This window comes from Lissotriton helveticus, chromosome 12, assembly GCF_964261635.1.
Source record: "Lissotriton helveticus chromosome 12, aLisHel1.1, whole genome shotgun sequence".
NCBI lineage: Eukaryota > Metazoa > Chordata > Amphibia > Caudata > Salamandridae > Lissotriton > Lissotriton helveticus.
Genome location: NC_136073.1, coordinates 784,834,278 through 784,856,769, shown reverse-complemented (window position 1 = coordinate 784,856,769; position 22,492 = coordinate 784,834,278). Strand labels below are relative to the sequence as shown.

Below are 22,492 nucleotides of genomic sequence, written 5' to 3'. Positions count from 1 at the left end.
TGATCTTTATACAGGCATGATCAATCAAGAGATGGTCTGATTCTGCACGGCCTACCCTTTTTTCACTTCTACGTACCCCACGAAGAGTTAGTCGTCAAACTGGGTCTCTCATGTGTGGTCAAAGTAGAATGACAACACTCTTTTTGGGTCCAGACTGTGAAGTTGCTCCTCTTCCTTGGAGGGATGAGGCGGCGCGTAAAAAGTAGGCAGAGTGATAAAATGGCCAACATGAAAGGAAGCGACCACTTTCGGAAGGAAGGAAGTCATCGTATGAAGCACCAGTTTGCCTGGGAAGATGTTCAGTAAAGGAAGCTTGGATGACAAAGCCTGAAGCTCACTGACCCTCCTGGCAGATGTTATTGCCACCAGGAAGGCCGCCTTGATTTTAAGGACCATGAGAGGACATCAGGACAAATTAAGGTCCCACTGAGGCATAATGAAGGGAGAAGGAGGAAACATATGTTGCAAAACTTTCCAGAACATATACAATAGGGGATTGGAAGAGGGAAAGTTGGTCAGGCACCCATAGAAAAGCAGATAGAGCAGAAAGGTATCCCCCTAACAGTGCCCAGAGCAGGACCCTGCTGGGCAAGGGTAAGAACAAACAATAGAACCTGATAAAAGGAAAGCAGAAAGAGGGCCAACTTGTTTCTCTGCACACCATGCCACAATATTGCCCCGACGGAAGGCGTATACCATTTTAGTGGAGGGACGTCTGGCTGCCAGAATAACATTGCAGACTTTGGGTGGAAGGTCAAAAGCTGTCAACTTTGCCGCTCAATCTCCATGCATGAAAATGGAGTGTTGACCGTTTCGGGCAGAGAACCCTGCCCTGCTGCTGTGACAGAAGATCCTTCCGAAGGCGCTGCCTGATCGGAGGACCAGTGTCCATGCTCAACAGCTCAGAATACCGGACTCCATGCCGGATTGGGAACCCAAACCAGCCCTGGCAATATTCTCAGACCAGCCCCTGAAGAACTGGCTGGCCCCAGAGGCTAGACATTCTTGTGGGTTGCTTTTGTTACTGGGGTTGATATTGCAACACCACTGCAAAAGAGGCCCCCAATAACAAAACCGATCCCCACTACTACAAAACCGCCTTCCAGCCTCCCTGGGAAACGGCCAGTATGGCCAATCCAGCCTTGTCCAGACTCTCAGTGCCCAGTCTGGAACCACAATGATGGCTTACACCCGTTCATACCTGATCTTCTTGAGAAAGCTGGGCAGGAGTGGTAAGGGCAGAAAGGCGTACAGGAGGCATGAGCTCCACTCGAGGCGAAAAGCATCTCCAAGCGAGAGCCACCTTGGAAACTCCAGCTTGTAGAACTGCTGACATTGTGTGTTCTCGTCGGTGGCGAATAGATCTAACTAGGCTCTCCCCACTGCTGAAAGAGACATTGCACCACCTCCAGTTGGAGATGCCATTTGTGATCAGCTAGGAATCTGTGGCTACGTTTGTGCTCCCTGGCGTTCACAGCGCATGCCAGATGTTGGACCACCACGTATGTGCCCTGCTGTTCCAGCTATGGCCTCTTGACAAAGGGTTCAATACCCCACCCATCTCTGGTTGTTACACTACCACATGTTAGTGGTGTTGTCTATGAACACCTGTGCCAGGCTCCCCTTGATGGAAGGTAGAAAGGCTTTCAATCCCAGCCTTATCGCTCGGAGCACCAACAGATTGATGTGGGGTCCGGATTCACTGGAGACCCATGGCCTCTGATCTCTACCTCTATCAGTTGCCCCCCCCATCCCAGCCATATGCGTGCTCTGCAGCGGGCTCTGCAAGCGTCACACGCAGGATGCAGGAGGCCATGAGACCCAGCAGCCTCAGAATCAGTCTCACCAAAATCCAGGATAGAGGCTTAAACATCAGTATCATAGCCTGACTTTCCTGGACTCGCCCTTCAGGATAGGCCTGAAACTGCACTGTGTCCAGAAGAGCTCAGATGGAAAGAGAGTCTGAGAGGGAGTCAGGTGTGACATTGGCACGTTGATAGTGAACCCCAGCAAATGCAGGAGCTCCACCGTAGTCTGGAGGTTGAAGGAGACATCCTGGGGCCAGCCAGCCTTAAATAGCCAATTGTCAAGATAGGGGAAGACTGGCACTCCTGATATTCACAGATGAGCTGCAACCACCACCATCACCTTGGTGAACACCCGAAGGGTGCTGGTAAGGCCAAATGGGAACACAGTACACTGAAAGTGCTGGTGGCCCACTGTGAATTGAAAATAACATCTGGGGGCAGACAGGAAGGGATGTGGATTTATGCACCCTGCAGGTCCAACGCTACCATCCAGTCTCTCGGGTCCAGGGGAGACAGGACCTGAGCGAAAGTGGGCATTCTGAACTTCTTCTCAAGAAAGAATTTGAGAGAGTGCAGGTTAAGGATAGGACGAAGACCTCCATCCTTCCTGGGGATCAGAAAGTAGAGGGAATATCAACCACAGCCTACTTCTGGCGCAGGCACTCTCTCTATGGCTCCCTTAGCCAAGAAAGTTGTTACTTGATGGTGGAGAAGGGATAGGTGGTCCTCTGTCATCATGTCGTAAGTAGGTGGCATGAGTGGTAGTCTCACAGGGGAGGGAGTAGCCCCTTCGGATGATCTGCAAAACCCACCAGTCTGATGTTATAGACTGTCAGTGAGGCAAGTGACTGCAGATCCTACCTGCCACTGGGTGCCCATGATGGTAAGAGGGCAGACTAGAAGGATTTGGAAGCTGGGGCTGCTGGGGAAGTGGTGGACTGGCCTGACCTCTGGCTGCCCGACCCACGGTGTCTGTAGGAAAGTGATACAAAGAGGCTGGGAAGCTTGTGAGTCATGGTGGGTGGGGGGGTTATAGAAGTGGCTGGGCCACAAAAGAAGAGAAAAGCAGATTAGGGTTTTACGAGGGGGCATGGAAAGGCTTAAGGACCTGGCCATAGCCCTGCTGTCTTTGAAGCACTCCAGCGCTGTATCCACCTTGTCTCTGAAGAGATTGAAGCCATCAAAAGGCTCATAAGTGATGTTTGCATATCCCCAGAAAAGCCAGGAGTCCTCAACCAGGTGTTGCGCTGTAGGGCCACATCGATAAAACAGCTCTACCAAGTGAGTCGGTGGTGTTCAGTCCACATCGAATGGTGAACTTAGTTGTATCCATTCCATTGGCAACTGTTTGGGAGAACACGGCCTGGGCCTCCTCCAGTATTGCTGGCAGCACTTGTGCAACCATATCCCACAGAGTGTGGGAATAGTGTCTGAAAGAGCGTACGGTGTTCACAGACCACAATGCCAGGCTCATGAAAGAAAATATTTTCTTGCCTAAATTGTCCAGCCAACTCGATTCTGGATTCGGTGGTGCGTTTGGGAATACGCCGGGATTTACATGAGAAGTGGAGATTTGGACTACCAAGTTCTCCGGGGTAGGGTGTTCTGTGAGGAATTTGGGGTCCCCTGGAGCAAGGAGGTGGTGGCGGGCAATTGTTCTGTTCACAGGAGACCAGGTCGCAAGCAGGACATCAGTCAGTGCCTTGTTAAATGGGAGAAGGGGTTCTCAGCCGGACACTCCCGGCTAAAGCACTTCCGTGAAGATAATAGTCTTGTCAGCTACTGAGGACAAGCTAAAGTCCATGACCTTAGCCTCCCTCCTCACCACATTTGCAATTAAACCTCCATCTTCCGCTGCCACATTAGGGGGAGAAAGCATGCCAGCATATGTAGACGTATCCAGTCCGCTGGCGTCCGTCAAATCCTCACACCAGTCCATGTTAGTCTCATATGCTAGTACTCTTCAGGGTCCAGTCCCCCCGTTCCATTCCTCCCGAGTCCTAGCCTATAAGGGTAGGGATCAGGCTACGGCCTGGAAGGCATGGCTCCAGTAGGTGCAGGAGTGGGCATTGGTCAACGCCCCTCCGGCTCTGAAAAAGAGTTAGGGATATAAATAGGGAAGGGCCTGCCTGGAGCATCGGCCTCGGGACCAACGCTGTGAGGAGGTCAACATTGCACGAATGGCGCCTATCCAGCTGCAGGTGTGAATTCAGTAGGGGCCCCTCCCGATGCCGCGGGGCCCAAAGGCATGCCAGAAGGACCGGGCTATCCAAATATGAGGTGCATAGCCTCATAAAATTCTTCAAATTGGGCAGGAGTTGCTTCAGCTCCATGAAACTCGCGGAGGTGCAGAGTCATCCCAGACGCTGACTCAACCACAGAGCCAGGTCTCGAGTGATGCTCCCTTAACTCGTCGGCCAACAGACAAGGTGAAGTTGAAGCATGATTCAACATCTTCTTGTGGCGGGACCTATCCAAGCGACCCAACAACTTTGAGTGAGACGAGGATCGCGAACTCCACAACTGCTCCTGGGACATTCCTGTGGATCAGGATCTGAATCATGATGGTGTTGCACGTTGAGCCAGGAGCTTGAGGGATCGCTCCCCAAAGGCCTTCAGGTGTATGGGGCAGCAATTGGAGCAGGCCTTCGGGTCGTGGTTATGCTCGAGGCACCAGTGGCACACAAGATGCGGGTCCATCATCAACATCGACCGGTGACAGGAAAAGCAGGGTTTGAAGTCTGCCTTCTTGATGACATCCCTGCCACATCAGGAGGAAAAAAACCTTAAAACACTTTGACAAAATGTTGAAAAAAGTTAGTCAAAATTGACTATGCTGTAGCTCTTTCCGGATCTTCACGGGCTGGCACGGAAAGAAAAGATCTAAGATCAGCGCGCATAGGCACCACCCACTGTACTCCCAGTGCGGACGACGCTGACGATGCCACAGGAAGCTGAACAACGCCACATACTGGTGCTCAAGGGTACTACTCAAAAAGAAATTGCATATTATACAGATCCAGTAGTAGTAGTCACTCTCCATTGCTTCCAGATGAACTCTTGACAAATTTAGGGCCAGATGTACTAAGGTAGGATTTTCCAAAACGTGGTTGTAATATGAGCACCGACTTTTTGCAAATCCTGTGGTATTTTGCAAACCAAATTATGTGCTAATAGGTCATTTCAGAAAATACAGAATCCCAGTCAGTCGCAATCAACCAACTAACATGAAAATTAATGAGATGAGTCGCAAATTGCAACCCACTACGATTGACTGCCATTACAGGGATGCTGGCCTACTAAGATCAGCAGACCACCATGTCAGTTATTTATTTTAAACGAAGCACTCAATTTTTCTTAAATGCAGACCATTTCTGTAAAAGAAAACGGGATGTGTTTAAATAAAAAAAAAGTTTTCCAAACTATTTTTAAGAGTATGCAATAGTTCTACGGACCACTACCTTCTCCAAAAACATGTTTTTGTACCATTCACAAAGGGAGAGGGGTCTCTAGGGGACCCCTTCCTGTTTGCAAACTGATTATCACTGCTTTTCAGTAGCCAGTAAAATCATAATGTTTTGTGACCGGATTTTGGTCACAAAACATTAATATGTTCCATAAGGAATTGCTATTTGGAAAGGATGCCCTAAACAGACCCCTTCCAAATAGCAATTTCCAACGGTATCCTAAACCCATCTGGAGATTATGGTAACATGTTACTGAATCGTTGAAAGGGATTAGTGCATTTTTTGTCACACATCCTTCAAATTACCATATTGTAGGGTTTTCAAACCAGGATATGCATTAGTTAGTACATCTGGGTGTTAATTTGACTGCGTACAGACTATGCCTGAGGGTCACTCACTCCTCCTTATAGATGATTATATTAATTTTCACTTTTGTAAAATGTTAATCCATTGGGGTCTCTCTGCACTAAACAACAAATGATTATTAATACCCAACTGCAAGATACTCATTTGGTTCAAACACAGACCCCTTGAATATATGCATTAGTCCACCGAGCCATCTGCTGTGGCTACCAGTAGTGAATAAGCTGTGGTCTGCTCCCCATGAATGTATTCTATAGAAGAATTTGCAATGAGTCTCGGCATTCAACTAATGTACACAGCATGCACTCTTTATCTTACACTTCTCATCATTACACGCCTCAACATCGACTCCTAAAAAAAGATAAGAGCACTAATCTGATCACATATGCACAACTCCAAAATATTTCCTAAATAGGCCACGTCACAAAGCAAATCCCTTCCAAATATTCACTCCCCAGTGGTGCAGAACGGTAACCATCCGCGAATGGATTTCGGAGCCTCATCAACGATATGAAGCACATTATAAATGCAATACATTACTTTGCAATTGTTATGTTTGGTTATGTTTCTGGGTATTAGAATTAAAGATATTTCAGCAAATGCTCGCTCTTTTGGCACTTTGTGCAGACTGTTGTCCGCTTATGTTATCCATCCGTACTAAGAGGAAGGGATCCCAGTGTATACAGGGAGCAGTTAAATACAATTCAAATGAGTTAATCAAAAACAATTATTTTGATCCGCAAAGTTTTTATTCACAGTGGGATCCAGTGTATTGAATATACGTAGCATAACAAACAATCAACTGTATTGAAGGTCATACAGTGCCCCAGGAAGGGAAAAGGGGAAGTGATAGTGAGTAGGTAAGGGAAGTGATGGGATTACGTGACAGTAAAACTTACGGATCCATTCCCCACGATGCCTGAACTTACCGAATCCTGATACTATGCAGGACGCTACCATCGGTAAGCACCATTTCACTGTCCCTAATCGGACATTGTTGTAATTTTCTCGAATGATTGTCCCCTTCTAATACAGACATGTAATCAATGTACGCTCATCATTGCAGATGCAGCTCCATTGTCTTCAATTCCCTAATTAAGACCACACGGCGGACTTTTGACCCTGTGGTATGTTTTTCATTTTTTCAGCTTTTGGACTCGCGCTATTTGTCAGCCCAATATCTTAGACCTCATCTTTAACTTGTAGTACTAGTTCCCTTTATTGTATGCCTTATGCGAGTGGTGGGCCATCTTGTACCATGCTGGTTTTCCCACTCAGGCGCCCTAATTTTCGCTATTAGCAAGGTGTTACCCTGTTCTATGTTTCGGAATTGCCGGAACTTGGTAGATTCCATTTCTTTATAATTAACTATTTAACAGACTTTATCCAGGATATTGTCCGACTCTACCTATGTGATAATTAGAGGCAGGAGTAGCAACCCTCTAACTTTAATCTATTATACTTTTACTAGGTCCCCTGCCCCTCCCCCTCGTCCTGATGAAGACCCCACAGCAAGGTTAAACTGTCCTGCAACTTCAGAGGGTCGAAACGGCGACTGTTTTTTTCAATTGCGGCAACCTCACGCCAATATTTTGTATATACACTGTACCTTGTGTTGTATGCCTCTTTTCAAATAATGTCGCCATGTTTTATGGCAGCTGTTGCTATACTAATTATAGCATGAACAGGTCTTTGAAGGATTGATTTTACTGTCACGTAATCCCATCACTTCCCTTACCTACTCACTATCACTTCCCCTTTTCCCTTCCTGGGGCACTGTATGACCTTCAATACAGTTGATTGTTTGTTATGCTACGTATATTCAATACACTGGATCCCACTGTGAATAAAAACTTTGCGGATCAAAATAATTGTTTTTGATTAACTCATTTGAATTGTATTTAACTGTTCCCTGTATACACTGGGATCCCTTCCTCTTAGTACTTATTGAACCCAGGTCCCAGTGACTATATCTGGGTAAACCCCCCTTCTATAAACTATGTTATCCATCCAGCACGCGTTCGGATCCTTTCCCAAATCACAGTTGATGTGGACGTAGGGTGACCAGACGTCCCGGATTTCCATGGTCAGTTGCGGTTTTAGGAGGAATGTCCCGCAGTCCTGCCTTTAAGAATTATTTTTAATACATGTGCCAGTTTTTGGGAAAAAGGTCAAGTCAACCTGGAAAGCAGAATTGAAACGTATCCTTACCTTTCCATGGGTACCGCCAAAGTCTTAAACATTTAAGGGAATTACCTGCTCCTTTCAGTCAGCAGGAGCAGGTCGGCTGCATGCTCCAGCAGAGGGAGACAGATGAGGAGCCGAGAACAAGTTCCAGGGGGACCGAAATGTGTTGGGTGTTTGCCCAGCCAACTCTGCTTTTGTAATAAATGGAGTCCAATCCCTGCTCGAGAGATTGACTTGTCTTTTATTTACACTGAGCCACAAATCTGGGAGATAATACAGTGGCATTGCACCACCGAGCAAAAAGAGTGCCTTGGCACCCGACATCTCGGGACCTGCTGGATCTGTGTACACACACACACACTTACAAGTATACGCAAAAATTGGGACAGCCATACATAGAACTAAGACTAAAGGCTTTAGTCCTTACTTTTTTTCTGGTCTGTCCCATTTTTTGCTTCTCAAAATCTGGTTACCCTATGTGGGCGGATGGTTTGGACAGCAGTAGTTTTTTTATGACGGTATTCCTTTAAGTGAGTGGCGGTCTTGTGACCATCCTACCTAACTCATGTGCATGGGAAGTGCTAGTAGGATGTCCGAGTGGCAGTCCGGTGTGAGGTTTCTGTTTTGTAATCCTTCGACTACCCATATCCTCCATTGTTTGTCTGACAAGAGTTTGCATCTGATCAACCTTTGGCTGAGGATATTTTTTTTGTCTTATCACTATGCATGGTGCAGTAAGTATTGTATTGTATTGTAATTGCATTTATATAGCGCTTACTACCCCTGACGAGTCGTCGAAGCGCTTTTTCAGCGGGTAGCACGCTACTCCAGGACCCATAGAGGATTAGTGTTGAATTAGTATAGTGAAACATGCAAGTACATTCTAAGTGGTGGATAGGTTAGTCAGTTATTTGGATTTGGAATAATAGCAGAAGGATAGAGTAGGACAAAGGTTTGTATTTATGTATCGCTCGCTTGTTGACGCATGCTATTCAGGGAGCCTATAAAGGATTATTGGGAATTAATATGGTGAAATATGAGGTAATTTCAGTGGTGGATATTAGTCTGTTACTTGGAGTGAGAAGGATAGCGGATGGATGAAAGGGGAAGAAAGATTTGCATTCATATAGCACTTGTTATCCCTGATGGGTGTTGAAGCGCTTTTCTGGCGAGTAGCACGCCACTCCGGAACCCATAAAGGATTAGTGTTAAAAATTAGTATAGTATAAATATGAAGTAATTTGAGTAGTAGATATGTTATTCAGTTATTTGGGCAGTATATTAGTATAGTTGAATGTGGAATATGGAATTTGAGAAGTGAACATGTTAGTCTGTTAATTTTGATTGAAAAAGGATAGTGGAGGGATAAAAGAGTGAAGGATTTATTTTTAAGTCTTAGCAGTAGGAAGAGGCTTTTGGATGAGTAAAAAGGAGTTTTGGAGGGAAGGAGTCAGAGGGGAGAGTTTAGAAATGTTTGTTTTAGGGGATCGGTGTAGTAAAAAGAGGTGTCATATGATGCAAGGAGGGGTAGAGCAGGAGAGAGTCTAGAAAAGGTTACTTTGGCGATCATAGTAGTGGTATGGGGTTTGGGATAAATGAGAGAGTGGATGTAGAGGATATATTGATAGATCTATAGGATGAGAGATACGGTAGTGCATTAGAAGGAGTAGTAGAAAGAAATAGGCTAGTGTATTGGAAATGCTAAATTAGAAGAAAGTGATAAATAGATAGATCCATAAGTACATTGAAAGTATATAGATACATAAAGGAAGTAAGTATATTTAGATTAAATATATTGATAGAGGCACAGGATGAGAAATAGGGTAGTGCATTGGATATGCTTTTTCAGGAGAAAAGTTAGACACACAGATCCAAGTACATGGAAGGTACATAGATGTACAATGGAAGTATGTAGATGTAGACCAAAGATGATTTTTATTTATTGATGAATATTATTATTATTATTATTATTTTTTTCTTCTCTTAACAACATAATTGTTTTACATGTTTTATAAAGTAATACACAAAGATAGGTACATATCTATAGTGAAAACAAATGCTTATATACAGAGGGATATGCTGTAAATTTCTATTTCCATATGGTGCTTATGTGGGGAAGAGCCAGATCTTGAGTAGTTTTCTGAAGATAAGTCGGTTGTCAGTGGATCTTATGTTGGGGGGTACAGAGTTCCATAGTTTGGCTGCTTGAACAGAGAAGGATGTGCCACCCATGTTTTTAGGTCTCGCCTGTCGATGCGCATGCGCATCGAGCAAGCGAGACTATAGGGGCTCATCCACACTTTATCTAACTTGCAAGGAATCGTGGCGATTCCTTGCAGTGCCCGTGACTTTTAAGCTCAATGCGCATGTGCATTGAGCTTAAAAGCGCGTGCACAGCCGCCCGCATTCCTCCGACACCTTTGAAGTGAAGCTTAGCTTCACTTCAAAGGCCCGGCTTGTTCACACCCACATGCCGCTCTGCCCCGCTCCGCCCCCTCCCCTGAGTCATCCTGCCTGCCCCTTCCCGCCGTGTCGCATTTCTCCTCCCCCCTCCCCTCTCTTCCCTCCGTCTTGTTTTGCTACTTTTCCTTATGCTGCCTCAGCAAGTGTCTGAGTTTGTTTGCTCCGTTATGCCGAGAAAAAGGTTTTCTTTTCGTGATCAAGCTTATTTCCGACCAAGACTTTCTTTTTTAGGGGTTGCTTTGCATTTGAGAGTGTTAGTTATAAAAAGTCGCTTAATAACGTATCGTTAAGTCCAGCCCGCTCCGCCCCCTCCCCTGAGTCATCCTGCCTGCCCCTTCCCGCCGTGTCGCATTTCTCCTCCCCCCTCCCCTCTCTTCCCTCCGTCTTGTTTTGCTACTTTTCCTTATGCTGCCTCAGCAAGTGTCTGAGTTTGTTTGCTCCGTTATGCCGAGAAAAAGGTTTTCTTTTCGTGATCAAGCTTATTTCCGACCAAGACTTTCTTTTTTAGGGGTTGCTTTGCATTTGAGAGTGTTAGTTATAAAAAGTCGCTTAATAACGTATCGTTAAGTCCAGGTCAGTGTGCTACAGTCTTTTTAGGCAGTTGATTCTTGAAGTCAAGCTGGATCGATCTGCACAGTTTTGGGTGTGTGCTACTCTACTGAGAGAACTCTACTGTAGTTGGTAGCAGTTAATATCTGAAGTTTCGATGGGAGACGCAGGAGGGCACGTTTTGTTATATGCAAACTCCTTTGCCACTCTTCCCCATGTCCCATCTGTTTATTTATGGCTTGTAATTGGCATCAATTCTGTACACCTTATTTACGGTTCCTGCAAAATGTGTAGCGCCTGACTATCCTGAGATTAGTTGCACAGCCCAATCTTGATTCACCAGCGGTTTCCGTGACACAGGGCTGACACTTAAAGTAAAGGCTTGTTTGGTGTTTAATTTAATAACTTATTTACAAGTGTGTTGTCCATCACATACACGTGAGGGCACATCATCTTGGGCTTACTCCTAGTATCGAATTAGCGTGTCTGCCTGTACCCAATTGGAAGTAATTGGCATTACACGTACATGTGTTCCAAAATGTCTCCCACCGTTAGAGCTTTTAGAAATGTTTATGGCTTTTTTTTTTTTTATTCTTTAGCATTGGCTACAGGAAACAAAAATGCTAAAGATTTACAAAAAAACCCATAAACAATTCTAAAAGCACTAACTCTAATGCTGCGAGACCTATTGCATTTCCAATGCTTGTTTTTCTTGTATGGTGGGATTTTGAGGCGAGATGCTCCTTTAGAGCGTAGGTTCCTATGTTATGTTATGTTATGTTATGTTATTGGTTTTTATTGTGCGCACAGCTACTCCAGCTAAGGAGCGTCCTGGCGCATTTGACAGGAAATGCATAAAAGACATAACACAGCTAAAAAAGAACCAGGGAGGACCACTCTAAGTACGTAACACAGGCTGGGGGTAAGAGACTAAAACAGGAATGTTTTCAAGGCTTTTCTAAAAGCCATAAGATCCTCTAACAGGCGCAATTCCACCGGGAGAGAGTTCCAAGCTGATGCCGCCTTTACACCAAAGGAACGGCCGCCCATGCGGCAAAGCCTGTATCTGGGGACTACAACCAGGGCCTGGCCCTGGGAGCGAAGAGTGCGAGTAGGGACATAAAAAGAAAGAGAGCCAGACAAGATTTCAGGGCCTGTGCCTCTCAAGATCTTAAAAGCAAGGCAGAGTACCTTGAAAAGAATACGCTTCCTTATTGGGAGCCAGTGTAGGGAGCGAAGAACATTCGCCACCGAACAGAATTTAGGGAGGCCGACAATCGCCCTGGCTGCGGCGTTTTGTACCCGTTGAAATCGAGTAAGCTCAGCCTGATTGGCCCTGGCGAGAAGAGAACTCGCGTAATCCAGGCGAGAGATGACAGTGGCCTGGATTACTAACTGTCTAGTTGGGGCATCAAAGTACTTAAGAACAGGTCTTAAGCCTCTCAACAGACCAAAGCAGCAAGCCGCTGTTCTTTTAGTATGTCCTACGGAGGTCAGACCCGAGTCTATCCAAACTCCCAGATTTTTCAGCTCCAAAACCGGCGCCGGGGATGGTCCCAACTCAGATGGCCACCATTGGTCACCCCAGAGTTCCGCTCCCCTACCGACAACCATAACCTCTGTTTTAGTGGCATTAAGCTGGAGACAGTTCCCTGTCAACCAGCTAGCCACCGCCTTCAATCCATCCTGAAACCTGGGGGCATCTACTTCCGCATCCCCGCTGAGAGTAACCGCCAGCTGTGTGTCGTCGGCATATGAGACCAAAGTTAGGCCCCACTGCCTAGTGACATCAGCTAGCGGTCTCACGTAGAGATTAAACAACGTGGGACTCAGCGAGGATCCCTGCGGAACCCCCATGGCCAGTGGTTGGAAGTTGGACTTGAAGGGAGAGATGGAAACACAGAAGGAACGATTGCCAAGGTAGGAGCGGAACCACTGCAGAGCCTGTCCGCCGACACCTATCTCCTCGAGCCAATGCAGGAGGATGCTGTGAGAGACTGTGTCGAAGGCGGCGCTGAGATCTAACAGTATCAGCGCCGCCGTCTGTCCAGCATCCAACACCGCACGGAGATGTTCCACCATCACAAGAAGGGCGGTCTCCGTGCTGTGCCCAGCACAGAAGCCGTTTTGTGTGGGATCGAGGACATTGGTTCGAGCGAGATACTCAGACAGGGCCAAGTTGACATGGGCCTCTGTTTTCTTCGCCGGCCAAGGCAGCAGCGAGATGGGACGATAGTTTTCGGGCTTAGATGGGTCCAAGGAAGGCTTTTTGAGGATGGGAGACACCACCGCCTGCTTCCACTTAGTTGGAACCACCCCTGCCTCCAAGGATGTTGAATGTGTTTGGTGATTTTATTCCTGATGAAGAGTGGTCCTATTCCATGTATTGCTTTGTGGGTAATATAAAGCAGCTTGAAGTTGGATCTTCTGGCAACCGGTAACCAATGCAGGGCTTTCAAGGCAGGGGAGATGTGGTCTCGTGGTTTGATATGCAAGAGTAGTCTGACAGCAGAGTTCTGAATCCGCTGTAGTCTTTTCATGGTCGTTAAAGGTGATCCGTGGTAGAGGCCATTGGCGTAATCGAGTTTGGATAGAACAAGGGAGATGGTAGCTTGAACCTTGTGTGGAAATCCCAAATGAGGGAAAATTCGTCGCAGCGTTTTTATAGTCGCAAAGCTTGATCTTGCTAGTTTATTCACGTGGACATTCATCGACAGCTTGGAGTCCATGGTCATTCCGAGGTTTTTTACTTCCTTCGATACTTTAGGCAGTGATCCCAGTTCATCAGGCCATGCGGCAAGCGGGTTGTAATTTTTCCAATCTCCACACGTGAGTATTTCAGTTTTTGAAGCATTCAATTTGAGATGGCTCCAAGTCATCCACTGATCCACGGCTCTGAGACAGCTGAAAATTGGTGATTTTCCAATGTCTTTGGGGCATTCCAGTTGAAGGAGTATGTGCGTGTCATCTGCATTGTTGTAGCACGTGAGGTGAAATGTATTGATCAGTACTGGTAAAGACTTGATGTAGATGTTGAAAAGCATGGGCGAGATGATAGAACCTTGAGGGACCCCTGCTTTTGTGGAGTACGGTTTGGACGAGAAAGGTGGGGTGTGGATGACATCAGTTCTGTTTCGAAGGTAGGACGCAATCCAGTCTAGAGCAGTTCCCTCTATGCCGGCTTCATAAAGTCTTTGTTTCAGAGTGTCATGGTCAACCGTGTCAAAGGCAGCTGAGAGGTCCAAGAGGAGCACACCATAACACCATAATGGCTACACTGAAATCTGGGAAGTTTGGTATCAAACCTCTCAGCACATTAAACCCACACTGAAGCCAGTGTGGGATTTAATGTAAAATGTACAACAGAGGGCATCTTAGAGACTTCCAAAGACTGCTTCTCCCCTAAACACCGGAGTTGTTCAACTGCAACCTCTGGCAGTAGCCAGGGACTGCGAATCCAGCCCACTCTCCACTCACCGAACCCGCACCGAGCTAGAGTGGAAATATACCACGAGGAATTCACCCCGGCTATCCTGACCCAAGATCCGGTGACCCCTGACCTGCCTCAGCCTCCAGCCGACGCCTTCAGCCTAAATCCAGAAGGCACCCCTAACCGCGACCTTGGATGCCCAAACCGACGGTGCCTAACCGACCCTTAACTTCCAAACTGTAAAATAGTAGGGACGGATCTGTGTTTATGGGTTATGGTCAATTATGCTGACTGGTTTTAGAGGTTGTTGTTGCATTGGCAGCTTTTCTAGGTTTATGCTAGAGAGCCTTAGTGTCTGGTGTGGCATTGTCTCTATTGCTTGTTCCTGGTTCCCCCGTTCTCAACATCCAGGACTTATATTCCATAATGACCCTGCAACAAAGCTGCAAACCAACAATGTGCCACAGCACAAGCAAAGCTTTTTCACATGTGGTAGCAAATCCAAACTGGCAAGGTAATCTGGGCGCTGTCTAGAGTAGATGATAATCCTAAAAGGTCGATAGGGTTTGAAAATGTCAGATAAATGTGAAGCTCCAAGGCACGACTGAGTCGTCAGGCAAGCTGCCATTCACTCTTTGTGCCTTCCAGGGACCGATGAAACACCCAGCGGGGGCTCCTCCATAATGGTGGAGGAGTGTCACCCCATTGCTATAAGCCAAGCCAGCAGATGTAGAATAAAATGATAATAAAACAATTTATTATCATTTTATTTTTCCCTGGATAAGCAGAGTCCACCGAGTGGTCTGAGTCGAGGGCAGGCGTGGCCATCCTCTACGGACAGCAGCTGCGAGGAAGAGTGGTGGGCACTATAAGTGTGCATGTCGGTTTGGCTGACCATTTTAGGGCAGCCAAAGCAACATGCGCACTTACATTTCTCCAACCCAACGTTGCACAGCCAGGTGGAGAAGAGACCCAGGTTCCTTGTGCCCGAGCGAGCGTCAGACCAGCCTGATCAGACCAATCCTGGAGCTTTTATCATGCTGGGTAATAGCATGAGTGCAGCTTCAGGAGTTATATTATTACCCCTCCCTACCACTTCTATTGGAAACAGCCGCCACTGGAAACACCATCCAATCACCAGGCACAGATTGTTCAGGAAATCTTTCAGTCTCAGCTATAGATAGGTAAGTGCAGGGCTCGAGTGGGGGCACCACGAGGGTGGACGGCATCCCCCCACTTATTTTAACGGGACCGCGATAACTGGAGAAAATGGAGCCACACATTCACTCTTTGGCCTCTCTGGGGCGAGATCGGAGCCCATTCAGAACGCTGCTCATGAGCTGGCTTCTCTGATGCAATCACATCTAAGGGTTGAGTGAGGGGAGGCAATGAGTCGGATGGTGCAAGCCATCTTTCGTGACGTCACTTCCTGTTGTGACGTCAGCATCCCCCCACTTCTTTTTTTAGGACTTGTGCCCTGGGTAAGTGTACTCCATCTCTAGCTCCACAATTTAAAATTGAAATCGTTCCACCCCTTTAAGGGCATCAGACGGGGAGTGACGTGCCAAGATGGCCCCCCCCTATCGTTGCATTTCACAACTTGTTCTGATGTTTTGATTTGCCAATTACATGGAAAAAGGCGCCAAGTCAGCAGGGAGTTCTTCCTCCAGATGGAAGGTCAATATGTGCTGGCCGGAGCATGTTAGCACTGGCCTCAGGCCAGGGGCCGACGGCAGATCCATCTCCAGAGGTCAGCTCTGGCAGCCTCCCCAGGCAGGAATGTACCAAGGCGAACAAAGAAGCGGGGGGAGCCCTCGACATCAGCCACTGCCGAGCGCCTGGCTGCAGCTCTCGTGACTGGAGGCCCCAGGAGGCCGCGCGCGTCCAGTGCATGTTCCCAGCGTACAATAGAAATGATAACCCCTGAGGTCCAGGCTGCAGCCCAGTTACACGGGAGCCTCGTGGCCGATGATGTGTCTTTCCGCCTCGAGGGCTTCCGGGTCACATTCCATCTAGGCCGGGAACGATCAAAATCTGTTTCCATCTCCTTAATGGCCGTCCTCACTCAGCCTTAGTGAAATTAGCCTCTGCCTGGCTTCCTTTGGGAAAATCGCACATTCTTGGGATTAACAGGTTGGGGGTGGCTGTGGCTGAGGCTACTGGTGGAAACGGAACTGTTCAGGTCTAATAAAACTTTTCCAAGAACTTAGGGGCATATTAGCAAGGGCCATATCGCCGCTTTAGCGGCACTTTTTGCTGCTAAAGCAGCAATATTTTTATCGCCATATTAGCAAGCTGTCGCTAACAGCAGTTAGCAACTGCTTTTAGGCGATAGCGACCGGTTTGGGGCCCACTTTGCATGTCAGCGATATTTACCGCTAATGACATGCAAACTGTTGGCGACTGAAAGCAGGCGCTAACACAGCTATCGCCTATTAGCAAGGCAGGCTGTGCGATTAAAAAGGTCACGCTAACCGCGATTATCGCAAGATTCTAACGCCTGCTCAAACCATTACTTAACCTGTTGATCCACTGGGAGGTGGATATTCAGGTTAAGTCCACATTAGCGTTAATGCCTGAATATCGCGGGATTTCCAGCGATAATCACGCATTATGCCGCTATCGCCGGATATATTATCGCATTAGAGATAAACGTTGCTAATAGCATGTTATCTCTGCGATAATATCCGGCGATAAAAAAAACACGCTAAGCGCATTTTGCGGTAAATACCGCATGTCCTTGCTAATATGCCCCATAGGACCGTCAGTTCTGCTGGAGAAATGGCACAAGAACACCGCACGTGGTGGAGTGTAGCCTGAACAGGAGGCAGGGGAACCCAGACCCAACAACTCCTGATGTGTCAACCAGGCAGCAAAGAGAGATTGAAGCAATGGATCTTGAAGAAACTATAGCCCACATACCCATGTAATGTACATTTCTGTGTTTTACCATCAGTCAGACTTATTTTCGATTTTTGGAACATCTTAAAATAAACCCAGCATGAGCACAAACACAGCAATTGATTCGGGCCAAAGATACCTGGTAGGAGATAAATTGGTATCCTCGAGTAGCAGCACTCACATAAGTGACGTGTCCAGCTAGATTCGCAGTCGACAGGCCATACATGATGGAAGACTAGAAATAAGCTACAAAGGGAACAAACAGTTGGATACAGGACCATATGACACGAGCTGCGGCGGCGACCTGTGTGTTGATTTGCGTCTAGTCGCACAGATGTGATCATCTAAGCCTGGGACAACCTGCACCCTCTGGAGTTCTTTTTTCCTTCATGAAAGTGACTCACAACTGTTGTTTGAAGAAAGTCAACCGTGGAGACAGACCTCACAATTGAAAGCAGAGCTACAAAATGTAGATTTCTATCAACCGCGTGCAGACAACTTCTTTTGAGAACAGTGTGCATGGAACAAACAAGGCACACAATATGTCCTAAATGCCTCTATTTTTCTCAAAGGTAGGGGAACAACTTTTGCCCTAGAAGCAGTAGAAAAAAAATGATTCATATCTGGTTGCCACTGGATGCAAACACATTCTCTCCAGCCAGGAAGCAAGGTGTTTTCCTCTACAACTTAGGCATCAAAGAAAGGAATTTCTGTGAAAGTATTAAGGAAACAGCACTGAGTAATTGAAACAGTGATTCATGGGGCATTTATGAAATGTCTATCAGTGTGCTCGAGGGGTATTTTGGCATTCATCTCAACGTGGTTAATGAAAGTTGTATGCATGAGTATAAGGTAAATCAGAGAGGTTGGTAACTATGTAGCCAGTCTTAGGAATTTGGCTTGCACATGTACATTTTGTGAATTAGCAGATACACAAATCCGTAATCAACTTTTGCGCTGCACTCATAATCCTGGAGTGCAAGAAAAACTACTTTACCAAAAATTATAATTTTCTAGAGGCCATCGCTATTGTAGAAGACGGTGTGGAATATATTATACATTTGGTGAAAGAGATGAGAAAGTATAGGAACGCTGTGGTAGAAATTGGCATGGTCAATGAATCTAACAGATGGATGACAAGAGAAGAAAAGAGTAGATGGGAGGAATAAGATGTGGTGTAACTGCTGTGGCAGTGTAGGCACACGTCGAACAGTATAAACTGTCATGCTAGGAAATATTCATATCAGACAGAAAACAGAAAAGGTCGCGTCGATGCAAAAGCATGAAAGAGAGGGAAAAAACAACACATGGAAGAAGTGTAGAAAGTGTGCCAGTGAGTGAGGTGGAAAATAAATTAGGTGAAGATGAAAAAATAACCAGTCTTAATGTGATGCTGAGGTTGAGGCTAATGTAGTTGCAGCGTTAACAGATTGTGGGTCTCCATACACCTTGATTGGTGGCCAACATGGGAAAGAGCGTATGGCGAGTACAAGGCGAGTACGGTTGTTAGAATCAGACATTAACTCGCAGGGTTTTTGGCAAGAGAACAATTGTTTTTCTTAGCTGCACATGAACTGAGATTGTTTTCAAAGGAAGAGATACAACAGGAAAGGTATACTTTGCAAAAAGGGGTGGTAATTTGCTTCGATGGGAACATTCAAAGGATCCTGGTATCTTGTTGAATCCCAGAGCCTCAGAACAAGCTATGCTGATTTCCAGATTGGGTGAGAATGCAGACATTGTGTGCAGATTTCAGAAGGTATCTGAGAAAAAAATGCTCTGTTTTGAACACATGATAATTTTAAATAATAGAGATAAGTCAATGTCCTTAAGGTTAGGGAGGTGCCAAATTTGATATTGAAGCCATTTAAAGAAGAGTTGGGTTGAATAAGCTGCAGGTAATACAGGAGACTGAGGCCTCGGAGTGGCTTCCGCAGTTGGTTTCGGCATCGAAAGATGTTGGAAAGTGAGGATGCTTTTTGCGTGAGTCCCCTTAGCACACTTCCAATGCATAATGAAAGGAGTGGGGGATGAGGTGAAAATGTGATGTTCTTTTAGGATGACATGTCAGCTTACAGAGGTTTTAGCAGGTTTGAGAATAACGGTTTGACTATTAAACACGCGAAATACGACTTTAGGGTAGAAACAGTGTCATATTTGCGCCACACTCATTTTGAGGAAGAAATCAGTGCTACAGGATACTTGTTTCAATCAACTATTTAATCATGAAAGGTAAACAAACTCTAAACATTCCAATTGCAATCAGTGCCCACTAGTAGCTGCTTTTAGAAGAAAACAACTTTTTTCAAGTTAATTACCCCAAAATAGACATGTAATATAAAAATGGATAGCAGTTAAAGTGTAGTATGGCCTAATTTTCCCATTTGGAGGTTCTGGTGACATTTACTAATCACTGCGCCTCCAGCCTCATGGTTTAAGGTGGCACCAGAACCCATTTAAGCAATATTGGACCATATTTATACATTTACACACACATTATATATATATATATATATATATATATAGATATATCACAATATGCATTTAACCATTTATTTCCGGTTTTATTGGTAGTGACCTGTAGCACATTAAGTGTCTTTTTCAGTGCACTGAGTATTTTTCTTAATTTGAAATGACCAAGTTGAATTTGAAACACAAGCACCGCTAATGTTAATGTTAATGTTAACAGGATTTATAAAAGCGCACGAATAACCGGAGGTGTCTTGGCGCTAGAAAACATACTGTATGGATTAGAATTCTTGAGATGGAAGCCCAGAGGTGTCTAATTCTTTAAATAAAGGTCATTGCTGGGCTTTGGGCAATTAACTACATGAAGCACAAAGTAGAATGCTGCAGTGCCTGCCGTGTCACAACTTACTAGCGATCCCACGCCAGTATTCCAAATGGAATGGGAAAGCTCTGCATAAAAGGAAAACTGGCATGTGAGCTTTGTCGTTGTGCTGACACCAAGCCAGCCAGGCCTTTGTCGTGCCTGCTCTTGATATTGAGTTGTGTGCCGTAGAGGTGGCACCGATGCCTTCTTAATGAAGGTCTGCAATTGGCTGCCCCGCGGCTCAGTGCTCGGTAATAAAACACTTTATCCGCGTAATGTTTTTAAAAGGTCAACATGCGTGGGTTTTTCTCAGCCGCTGCTGCCTGAGGGGAAGGACTACTTTGGTGCTGGGTAAAAAAAATAACGAGCAATTTGTAATGCAATTGGTCTTGCTTTTGTGAAAGTTAGACCTATTGGCGTTGTAAATGACAATGTTTTTTCTTTTTCTTTTTTTTGTTTGCAGTGGAGTGATCATATTTGCATAGCGCTGTTGCCATTCGTATGACCTTGCGGTGCTGGAGAAACAGAACATGGGAAATAAGTTACAGGGGAGAGGAGGTGGAAAATAAATGACACCAATAGAAAAATGAATTAAAAAATAGGGAAAGTGTTGGCAATAATGCATGATAGGAGAGAGCGTGATACCGGAGCAGGATATGTAAACCGCACAGCAGATCATAAAACAGGCCCATAAACCGCCAAAAAGGAGCATACACAATGAACTGTTAGACCAGCCCATCAAGCACTGCCTTATCGCCCTATATGCCTGTCCGACCCAGTTCACGGCTGACATTAACAGCCAACCTGAAGCTGCTCTGCTGGCGTTTGCCTTCAGTGTTGCTTATGTTTGTGGTGCTCCAGACGATGACTGTTATGCATGGCAAATCAGGTACCAAGATGATATTATTGGGTGAAATCTTTTTTAGGCGTAGGCATCCGTCAAACAACACAGCACAGGGATGGACAGTCAGGAGGTGAGTGAGTGAGTGAGTGAGTGAGTGAGTGATGGTATTTATAAAGCGCACTAATGCCGAGGCGTCTTGGCGCTATGCAGGGTAACAAGCTGAGAGTGCTGACCACTATCCTATCTAGTGAAAAGCCACGTTTTGATTTCCTTCCTGAACTGCAAGTGGTTGGGGATTTGCCTGAGCTGTTGAGGTAATGCGTTCAAAAGCCTTGATGCCAAATGGGAGCAGCTCTTCCCTCCCCAACGTTGTCTATTGATCTTAGAAACCAAAGCCAGCCCGCGAGAGGCAGACCTCAGCGGGCGGGTTGGCATGTACCTGGAGAATAGGTGTTGAAGATCGAAGGCCCCCATTCCCGCCAGTGCTTTATGAACTAGACACAGCGCCTTGAAATCAATCCGTCTCTGGACTGGGAGCCAGTGCAGCTTCCTGATGGCCTGTGAGGTGGAATGGTATTTGGGAAGACCGAGTAGCAATCTGGCAGAAGCGTTCTGGATAGATTGCAGTTTGGCCAGTTGTGCACACCCTGCTCCCAAATAAAGGGCATTGCCATAATCTATTCTAGAAAAGATAGTGGCAATTATGACCGTTTTCCTGAGGTGGTAAGGAATAAACGGCAAGATCTTTCTCAGCCCCTTAAGCACAAAGAAGCATGCAGACACTACCTGGTTCACCTGTGGCTTCCAAGCCAGATCTTTATCAAAAATGAACCCAAGGTTCCTTGCTTTCACCACTGGGACCGGACAAGCTCCCGCAGACGTAGGCCACCAGGTATGGTTCCAGATGGATGGCACAGAGAAGGGGTCAGTGATAGGGCTACCACCCAGATAGGGACGATCTTGGACTGATGTACTTACTGGGAGACGCTGTTTTGGCACTGAGTGATTATAATCGCTACCTTACAAATGATAAAATTTGCAAAAGGCCTCTCAGTAAAACAAACCAACCTTAGCCGTGGATTCCAGAGTGACATGCAAAGCTGAGACCCTCTGCAAAAGCGGGTGCAGCAATTCAGCAGAGCCAGTCAACAGAGGAGGAATGAATTAGCAGATAGTTATTTGTAAGGCCTGTTAAAGTTTTCTGAAAGATTGCAGCCTCAAACTATCGTAAGCAGCAAGTAAGATAGCAGGCGGGACAAAAGTTGTTTTGTTCTTACAACAGGTCTTGCAAACAGGCTCGACCTAAATACAGTTTTGGAGATCCCAGGGTTGTCTGGAAGACTGACAGAGCCTCATTTCCCATAATTTAGCTTTGGTTGGCTGTGTGAGTTTAGACACCCCACCGGGTAGCATCCTACCCCTTCTTACCCCATCTCTGGTCTTCAGCCGCTTAACTGTCTTTTCTATCCCTTCCAGGCTCCAGTACTTGACTGTTTGATATTAGACTCCTTTACACAGAAGTAAAGGGATACTATACATCAGCTCTGCTGTACTCGAACCGGAGGCATGGCAGCTCAGAGTCCCAGCCTCATCAATGCCTACCTCCTTGTCCTCCAAAGGTAATGTAACTGAGGCGGCGAGCGGCCG

At 46.1% G+C, this 22,492-nt stretch overlaps 1 protein-coding gene across 1 annotated transcript in view; it reads right to left on the bottom strand.

Annotated features, from left to right (window-relative positions):
* NPR1 (natriuretic peptide receptor 1) overlaps positions 1–22,492 on the bottom strand; it is an 845,985-nt gene that overhangs the window by 355,633 nt on the left and 467,860 nt on the right. The window lies entirely within an intron of this gene.